General features: G+C 30.7%; 1 non-coding gene across 1 annotated transcript; it reads left to right on the top strand.

Moving 5' to 3' along the window:
• Window positions 1-7,142: 7,142 nt before the first annotated feature.
• On the top strand, window positions 7,143-7,214 carry Trnae-cuc. The gene has a single exon. It is a non-coding gene; the product is annotated as a tRNA-Glu (tRNA).
• The last annotated feature ends 3,437 nt before the right edge of the window (window positions 7,215-10,651 follow it).

The following is a 10,651-nucleotide window of genomic DNA, read 5'->3' as shown; positions in this document are numbered from 1 at the left end:
ATAATACTGTGCAGAGTCTTCGAGAAACTTATATTAACATTGTTAAGAAGTTTTATTTCTGCACGTTTATTGTTCGTTAAATTGTTTCACAAAGAACTTATATATTATATAAAGTTATATGCATTACTGTAACACTGTTATATGAAACTTTTTAGGCTTTAATGGACGAGATAAATAGAAAAAGAAAAATTGCTATGATAAAATATTAAAAATGATCCAAACAATAAGAGCAATTGCAAGCATAAGTTTTCTAGTGTCGCTATAAATTTGGATAACTTGAACATTACTCGAGGGAGTAACAGTTACCAAAGTTGTTCTCGAAGTGGCATATCTGTTATTCTTTATGATATAAAGTATGGGAAAATTTTTGATCTTACTCTAAGAAAAGGTGAAGGTTTAAAAAAATGTTATTTATTGTATTACGTATAAAATATAAACATCATAACAATCATTATCATCAACATGCTCTGTTTCCTACAGAAGGTCGGCACAATATGTACTACTTCTCCATACATCTCTATCAGTCGTCATATCTGAATTTACCCCCTTCTTACACATATCCTCTTTCATATATTACACATTTACTTTACTCGGCATTTCTCTACCTTTATGACCACACATAAAACATATAAATACTTATTTATTATTAAAATATAAAATTATTATCTATTTTTCAAAATAAAATCTATCTATATATATAAAAGAAAGCCGTGTTAGTTACACTATTTATAACTCAAGATTGGTCGAACTGATTTAGCTGAAAATTGATGGGGAGGTAGCTTAGAACTAGGAGACGGACATAGGAACTTTTTTATATTGTGTGCATTTTTTTTATTCCGCGCGGACGGAGTCGCAGGTAAAAGCTAGTTACTTATATATTTTGGTAGTAACAAAATTTATACACAGTCAATTTAATTTTAAATAACAACACTGAGTGTAGCTTAGAAAATTATATCAATATTAAACTAACTTTGAACACAAGTTGTCGCCTCTGTTCGCAAACTGTTACAATTTCGTCAGAACGTTATATCCAACTAGCGGTCTGTTATCAACTACTTTCAAACCTAATATATCAAGTTGCATCGTTAAAACTTCTTCAGACAGTATATATATTGAATGATTACAACTTATATGCTATCTTTTATTATAATAATTTATCTTTAATACGACTTTCATCATCATCATCATCAACCTGCCCTTATCCCTATGGAGGGTCGGCACAGTATGTACTACTCCTCCATACATCTCTATCAGACGTCATATCTAAATTTACCCCCTTTATACACATGTCCTCTTTCACACAATCCATCCATACTTTCTTTGGTCTTCCTCTACCTTTATAGCCATCCACATTCAATCTCATTACTTTTTTGTTTATATGATTATGCGTCATCTGTGTCATGCGTCATCTCTCCGCATAACATGTCCAAACCACGCTAACCTTCTGCTCCTCTCTCTTTACTACAAGTATATGGCTTGTAAATTATATAAAAAATAAATTCAAATTTCCCTTCGTCACGACATCTCGTGTGATTGGTTGGATTGATTTCGCTAATTCATTTTGTTGTGTTTTTTATTGTCAGGAGAAGGTTCTTATGAAAGAAAACATTAGAAAATCGGGAACTAGTTTAAATTTGGCATTAAAATAGAAGTAATCTTGACGACTACTTTTTAAGTTTGTTTATTAATTTCGCGCGGACGAAGTCGCGGACAAAAGCTAAAAAATGCTTAAATAAAGCCAAAAGCTTAAATAAAAAAATGTCTTCCAATTAAATAAATAAATGAATTAGACTGAGGCAGTAAGGGAAAAGGTTAGATATCAAATTTATCGTCAACTTTCATTTGTTTGTCAAATTAATTTTTAGTTAAATTTTTTGCTTGAAGCATTTTTCCATATTTATATTTCCGTAATGATTTAAGAATTTTTTGTTCAAAAAAATTTGACAAAAAAATTGTTTACGAGATGCCTCACATCTATATATATAAAAGAAAGTCGTGTTAGTTACACTATTTATAACTCAAGAACGGCTGAATCGATTTGACTGAAAATTGGTGGGCAGGTAGCTTAGAACCAGGTATTCCTGGACAGGTATTCCAGGTATTATTGGATATAGGATAATTTTTACCCCGTTTTCTATTTTTTATTTCGCGCGGACGGAGTCGCGGGTAAAAGCTAGTAGGAAATAAATGTTTGTTAATTGAATATGAAGCTTGAGGTTCTCAGCTAAATTTTATATTAACGTATTCCTGACAGCGGTTATCTAGAGTTGTAACATTTGTTTATTAATATGGATAGTTTGAATTACGAACTCTCTGTTATCCGAAACTAAAGTATCGTATGATGGAGGTCGACGTAATAGTTGTTTAATTGTAAAACTCTTGAACTGTGTAATTCAAAACATTCGCTTATTATTTTGTACTGACGTATTAAATTTAGTAACGTGAATAAAGATAAATTATTATTAGTATAACAATTTTAAGAGATGAAATTTCAATAAGTAAGTTTGAACATAAGTTTCTGAGACTAATGTCTCTGTATAAATCATATCGTCGCTGTCATTGTCTTTGATAAAACAGAGATAACAATGTGTTTTAAATATATTTTGGTCTCAGAAACCCACCTAACAATTACTGAGATAATGAAGAATAAAGGAAATTTCTGGCGAAGTACAGAAGCAAAAAAGAAAGCGTTGTCTTTATGACATTTATTTTATTAGATTACTAACATAAAATATTGAGTTTTAATTAGTAAGTGAACCGTTTGAGTAACACTCAATTCACAAATTAAGGAGGCTCAAAGCCCACCCTCGTCATTGTGCAATCGTAAATCAAACAAGGAATGTTATCAAATACCCCTGCGTCCATTATTCAAACTATTCATCCATAAACACTTACCCATTTAGGGGTGCTTTGTAAATTATACATAACCGATAAATACTAAGATAATGCTTGTATACACGAAGGTAGCACTGTGAAAATAGCATTTTTCTGCTTCGTGTGAAACTAGCATTAACGACGTCCGATGTTTATGTATTCTTACTTATAATTGTCTAAGCTATTTTTCAAAGATAAGTATATTATATTAATTCTTTTATCTCTCTCTGCCTTTTTAGCAATTATGGTGAACATTACTTGTTAAACCTATGGACATAGAAAGGTTTTAGAGATAAGTAGAGACATAACGTAGGCTTCTTTTTACTAAAAATGGTAGGAAGGAATTCAGCTCGATTACTAAAAATATAATTAAAAAAAAATTCTATGAACCCACAACACCAAAAACATCAAAAAAGAAAAACTTTAATTAAGTATTTAAAATTACCACTCAGTGACTCATGGGACTAATTTTTTTTTTAATTATGCTCTCTCCACTTACCTTTATGGTTGTTGTCTTTGTTTAAATGTAAGACAAAGGTATAAAATCCTCTGGGAGACATTAGGTCAATCTTCGTTCATGCAAATGAAGATTAAAGACCATAGATAATCTTTATTTTATTTACCCTTTCCTTTTCAAGCCTTTACTTTACCTTATAGGTTTGAAATAAGGAAAATATAGCATTTTGTGCACGTATTTGGGTTGCTGATTACGAGAAATGTTTTAAAAATGTTGTCTGTCTGTCTGTGTTCGGCAGCAAGGGTGTTTGTTTCGAGCAATCTCCGGAACGGCTGGACCGATTTTGTCGTTACTTGAACTGGAAAATAGCAGATGCACGCGGGAATATTGTAGGGTTTTTTTTTTTAATTCTGCTCTAACGAAGTCGCGGGCGACTGCTAGTTGTTCAAAAAAGGGTCTAAAATTGAAATGTTTGATTCATCATCATCAGCTCGCTATACGTCCCCACCGAGGGGCTCGGATCCTACCCCAAGTTAGAGGTGACATAGTCAACCACGCTGGATAAGTGCGGGTTGGTTGACTCCACACATATTGAATTTCTTCTCAGATATGTGCAGGTTGTATCACGATGTTTTCTTTCACCGTAAGAAAATGTGTGATAACTATTTATTAAATAAAACATTGATTTAATTCTAGAATTGTATAAAACATCGTATAAAATATTTCCATGAATTTCGGGTAATCGTTTGAAGGCATTTTCTCGAAACAAATTTCTCATTTCCTTTGTCTGTTATATTTTTTTTTCCTAGAAACTCGTTTTCGATTCGTTTTTCTTACGCTTCGAGAGACTGAAACTATTCCGAAAACACTATTACTTTTTGTTAAGCGCGAACAAGAAATTTGGCAATTTCACTTCTTTCAAGGAATAACTTTGTCCATTGATGTTTTGTCTTTTTAGCTCTACAGCTTTACGACGAAAATAACTTTTTGTGAATACATTTGTTATATAACTACTAATATTTATCAAAAGTTTCTTATAAAAATAAATATTACATTGTCTCTACAAAAATTCATTACGAATCCATGTTTATTAGGGAGAATTACTTACTATTTTCTAACTTTGTGCTTTCACCAAATAAATATTTTATAATCATAAAACAAATGAATGTATATTTTTTTATTATTAGCACAATTTACCATCAATTCATAGAGTTTATTTTTTGGCTATGTTTAAATATTATTTTTATCTTTTAATACCAATTCTTTTGATTTAGGTAATAATTATGTACACTATTTTCCATATAGCTTCAATATTTAAATGTAATCATATATCTGTTTCATTACGAATCTGATTTATATTCGCAAACGATGCCGAATTGCCAATCAACTCATATTAATAATGTACACGAATTGGTTTTGTACTTAAATTTCATATAAATAAATAACCACTTTTTATGATATACTGGAAAATTGTGTTTCGTATACAGTATGATTAAATTGTTATTTTTTTCATAAACCAATGTGTTTTTTTCCTTTTTACCTCTGATAAGTATTGGTCAGAGATCTTATGAGACTTTATGTTTACTATTAGTTCATAAACCAATGTTAGAGGTGTAAAATACTAAATTTTAATGACGTCACACGATGTGTTTGTTGTATTTATAGTCAAAGATAAGATAAGATCGTACAGAAAAATTGCAATACGTATTTCTATCCTTAAATAATATTCATGTGAAAATAAAAAGTAAACTAGCTTTTACCAGCGACTCCGTCCGCGCGGAATAAAAAAAATGCACACGAGATAAAACAAGTTCCTATGTCCGTCTCCTAGTTCTAAGCTACCTCCCCGTCAATTTTCAGCTAAATCAGTTCGACCGATCTTGAGTTATAAATAGTGTAACTAACACGACTTTCTTTTATATATATAGAAGTTAGGCTCAGTAATATTTATGTACAAAAATGTATTAAATAAATGTATTTACTTTAGTTATGTGCAATTAATTTTAAAAATTTATTGCAGGAAGTGCAAAATGAATTGAAGAAACAGTGCAAAGCCGAGCAACGGAATCGGGTCAATCTCAGCTTTGAAGTACAAACTAAAAGCATTGCAATGTTTCACTCGCGTTAGGCTTAATCCTTGGTATTATAAAGTTTATCTTATTTTGAAACAATTGCTGTTACTGTAAAGAAGTATTAAGGAAATACAAAACAGAGATGTAAATTTCTCAATATGTTTATTCCTTTCTTCTATTATTAAAATTCATATAAACTTGTGATTCTTTGTACAAGCTATTGTCCTAATTATTAATACGATTAGAAAAATCTAGATAAGCTTATGAAAAATGATAAAATTTGTAGCTTCATGTTTCCTTCAAGAAATCTCAATCTTATATATAAAATTTCCATGTCATGATGTTAGTTACCGTACTCCTTTACCGATTTTTACCAAATTTTATATGCGTATTTTTTTTTTATATCATAAGGTGGCAACGAGCAAACGGCCATGGACATCCGCAAATGCTGATGCGCTGCCTACCTTTCATCAACGGAGAAGAGGACGCACAGAAAGAGGATATTTCTCTTTCCTATGTGTCCCCTCCTCCGCCAAATCCACTTCCCCTTCCCATCCTTTCCTAATAAGAAAAGGGTGGAAAGGGAAAGAGGAATAAAATTAGGCTTCCGGTACCACACTCATAAGACGAAACGCGCATCGGCTACTATCTATTTTTTATACCTCTATTAAGATTTTTTTAACTGCGCGCGGACGGAGTCGCGGGCGACAGCTAGTAATTTCTGTAATTAAGTACATAAGATTATTTGAGAAAAATTCGGATTTTTAACATATGAATCCCTTTTATTATTGATAGGTAAAAAAGAGCAATCAAAGATTATTCAAGTTATACGAAAATTAATAAAATAAAATAACGAGAAATGGGATAAGATTGTAAATTCAACTCAATAAATTGTTACAAAATTTATTCTTTTCTCCACTCCATTTAAAAGCATTTAGAAACGTTTTCGAAGAAGCTCTTCGAGAGAAGTGCGATTGGACTTATCATTTATAATCACGACTTCTATCACAGTTTGTGTAGGCAGGAATAGCATTTGTTGCGACTTATATTTATTATTATTTTTTTTTAATTAAGGAATTGTATACTTTTTTTTATATTGCAAATAGAAGTAAGTTACTTTGTACAGTTTATTTTTTAAAATTTTGTGTTTATCTGTATGGAAATAAATGGCTTTATTATTATTTTTATTATATTTAAACTATAAATAATTAGGTGTATTATTAATTCAATGACTTATGGGTGGTATGGGCGTAACGGACAGAGTCCATTCAATAAATAAGAATAAAATAAAAAGAAAGTTGAACTTTGCAAAATTAAATAACAAATAGAACAATATTCTACCACCAAAAAGAAAAAAAAGGTGTAATAAAAAAAATCTTAACAAATAAAAAAAAATTGTCTTCATGTTTAGTTAATTTATTTTTTGGTTCCAATAGAAAATATAGTAAAAATTGAATGGAAACGAATTTAACGAATGACCTGAATTGAAATTATTATTTGTTATAATGTTCAGATAAAATAAAGCATAAATAAATACAAGTTAATGAGAAAGGCAGGGTAAATTAATTGGTAACCCAAGGCGTTTCTGCAATCCACTACCATGTCCGTATCAGACGGTAGGGGTATGTTAGTTCAGCTTTGAAGCTTGGGAAAAGAAAATAATTAATTGCAGTTTAAACTTATATAATTAATTTAATACGATTTGTTTTAGAATTTTAATTTTGGTACCCTCTCATCAATCCGGTATGGTCTAGTGGCTAGGATACCTGGCTCTCACCCAGGAGGCTCGGGTTCGATTCCCGGTACCGGAATACATTTTTTATCCTCCACATCGCTTTTTTATGTCATAAACATAGAGAGCGCGTCTTGTACATTTTTTTACGAATTATGTACAGCTAATGAACCAACAAAAACATGTTACGTCTGTTGTTTCGAAGAGATTAACCGTGAATTTCCGAGAGCAAAATCTCTGTATAAATCATATCGCCATCCTTGTCATTATCTTTGACAAAAAGAGATAACAATATGTTTAAATAGGAATTCTGGTCTCAAAAACCCACGGTTAAAGATAATACAATTTATTTTTGTACATTGGTTTCTGTAGTGAAAGTCTTTTATGATTTTATTTTTCCTTTTTCATGTTTTCGAACTTCATTTGTTTCGCGAGACAGTAAAACAAAAGCATCTGCGCGCAGAATAAGTTCTGTGCCGCTATAAATCTGTACAACTTACGTAACTCAAGGGAGCACCCGTTACTAAAGTTATCCGCAAAGCGGTGAACTATTGTTATAATTTGTCTGATATAACAATAAAATTACAATCTTGAGTTTTGTCAGAAAATCAGAAGTTAGGCCCATCATACACAAGGCATAGAAACCCGGCGATTTTTGTTGCAAAACTCGCTCGCAATCTGTTTGTCGAGATCATTGTGAGAAAAGTCGCTGCTATTTTTAAGATAGTCGTTATGCCTTTTCTGATCGGTTAGAGGACTTGCGTCGACGATTCAACGTAGGGAGTACGGAGCGAGTGCAACGCGATACTTACGCGATTTATGTTATCTTGTGTACGAAGGTCTTTAAGAAGTTGGATTTATTAAAATTTACACAATGTGCCATTTAACAATGAGTTCCGACGGCTGTCTTTTGTTTATATACATATTGTCACCCCTTTAATTATCTTTGAAAAAAGAGTGACGACAATATATGTAACAATACGAACAACTGCAGTGGAGTTACACGGTTAGTATGTTAAACTGTAAAAAGTTCATACAAAAGATAAAATAGTAATTTAATAATTCAATTTTCATTTGTATGTCATGTGAATAGTCGATAAAATATTCCGAGCCAATGGTTCTTTTTGAATAAGAAAATATTTCGCCATTTGGCTGGCTTGGCCTTTCTTATCTCTAAGCCTAACTGACAGCTCTCTCAACTGTACAAATAATTTGCCATGAAAGGGAATGTGTACATTTTTGTATAAATATTATTTGGACATATCAAGAGTATTGTTATTGATAAAGTGGAGTTGTATAATTCTGACATTATTTCTTGATTTTGTTATAAGTTATTTATATAATTACTAGACGTGCCCGTGACTTCGTCCGCTTGAAATACTGTCTTTGGGTAGCATTTTAATTATTTAGGCTAATTATTTTACTTAAGCTTTTGACAATTATTGTACGATATATTCCCATACAAACTTTCACACCCTATTTCCCCTATACTAACATCTCTATTGTTATTTTGCACCCTTGAGAAAAAACATTTACAAATTTAAATGTCGTATTTATTTACATCAAATTTACAGCCTATACCATAATTTTCAACTCCTTGAATCCCTTTTTTTCGCAATAAAAAGTAGCCTATGTCCTTTCTCAGGCTCTCGCCTACCTATGTACTAAATCTAATTTAAATCGATTCAGTAATTTTCTCGTAAAAGCGAGAAAGGAATACAGATGAAGTTACTTTCGCATTTATAATATTAGTAAGGATTATTAAAAGGTAAAATGGGTATAGCACGATTTAGAAGATTACCCTTGATCGTTACTTTATCCTATATAGTGGTATACAAATTCACACTCTGAAATTATGTCCGAATAAAAGTTATGAATAATTTTCACTACTAGTAGAATACGTGCAATTTTTGAAGTAAAAAATGGAATATCCTAGCTTTGACTCTTTCGTTTCATGTTGCTGTGAGTGAATAAGTGAACTTCAGCATAAAAACCTTCTCAACTTTAATTTAAGGTTCAGATTACTGTTAGAATATTTCGAATTCGATCTTCAAAAAGATTAGATTCACAACGTATACATTTTTATTTCAAAATGACAGTTTACCCTGTTTTTAGCCGACTTCAAAAAGAAGGAGGTTATCAATTCGACTGTTTTTTTTATGTGTGTTACCGCGAAACTCCGCCCCTGGTGGTCCGATTTTGATAAAAAATATTTTTATCGAAAGGAAGTGCTTGCAGATGGGTCCCATTTTTTTTTAAATAACTAGAAGACTAGTAGATTTTGAATTTAGCTTCAAAATTTTTAATGAAAGGTTAAACAAAATAATTTTGTTCAGTCTGTAATTCTTAACCGCATAGTGGTGTAGCAGTCGGGACGCGTTGTGAGTGACGTCAGCGGTCACTGCACATGATTAATGCTCATGTTGCTGAGACACTTTGTATCATGATTTATCACTTCTTATGTTTTAGGACAAGATGTTACGCAATTTTTTTTTATAAAAAATAACTTAATTTTACAACATTGATATTCTCTGTATAGAATTATTAGTTTAATTGATATTTATGTTTGCTTATTCTGTATTTTAAAAATCAAAGAAAAATTAACCTCTTGTTAATAGGGTGATCGAAAAATTATTGTATTCCGTTTCACACAAATTATTTTAATTAATTTTCGGATCAATTTCAAAAATCAAATATTCATTTCTGACGTTAATTATGTCATAAGTCATTTAACGGCGATATTTTTATCAACAACATACTATTCAACTTCCGGTTACAAGTAACGATTGTACACTTCAAGTATATTTTAAAAACAGACAAGAGTAAATTTAAAAATAAATTCGATGGATAAATTTAATTCGATTGTAAAATTAAATTTCATTATAATATTCAATGTAGCGACGCAGTATTGCACGGTACATCAACTTAACAGATTTACCAGTACGAGTAATGAGCTTTGCCATTAACAGCAGATGAAACCGCATTGAACCGGTTCATTTAGTTCTGGAATTCATATGTTATTTTTTTTAAAATTGTAAAATCACACTCGACAATTATTATTTGTTAACAACTGTCAAATTATTTGATAACTTGTGACTTTGTTTGACAATTTTGTCAATAATTGAAATATTGACTAAATATCTTAATCAAAAAATTTGACAATTAACTTTTTGAAATTCCTTAATTATCTTAGTTAATCTACTTAATAAAATAATTTCAGGTTTTAAAAGGTATGCTATAATAAATATAAGATAGCATACCTTTAATAAACAATAGTTTTTAAGTGTTATTTGTAAGTATTGAAAAAGACTCAAAAATCAATCTTAGACCGCAAACCTGTCACAGATTTGCTACGAAATTATTCAAAGCAACGAAGTCAACCAAATAATATTTATCTCATTTATACTTTTATAATTATAATTTTAGAATAATGTTATCACAGTTTGGTAATCACTTAATTATCAAGTTTAACAGCAATTAAATAAAATAAACGATGCAACGAAAAAAAATTCCTCC

The sequence above is a fragment of the Papilio machaon genome, chromosome 11 (assembly GCF_912999745.1).
Source record: "Papilio machaon chromosome 11, ilPapMach1.1, whole genome shotgun sequence".
Taxonomy (NCBI): domain Eukaryota; kingdom Metazoa; phylum Arthropoda; class Insecta; order Lepidoptera; family Papilionidae; genus Papilio; species Papilio machaon.
This window is presented reverse-complemented; position numbering and strand designations above follow the sequence as displayed.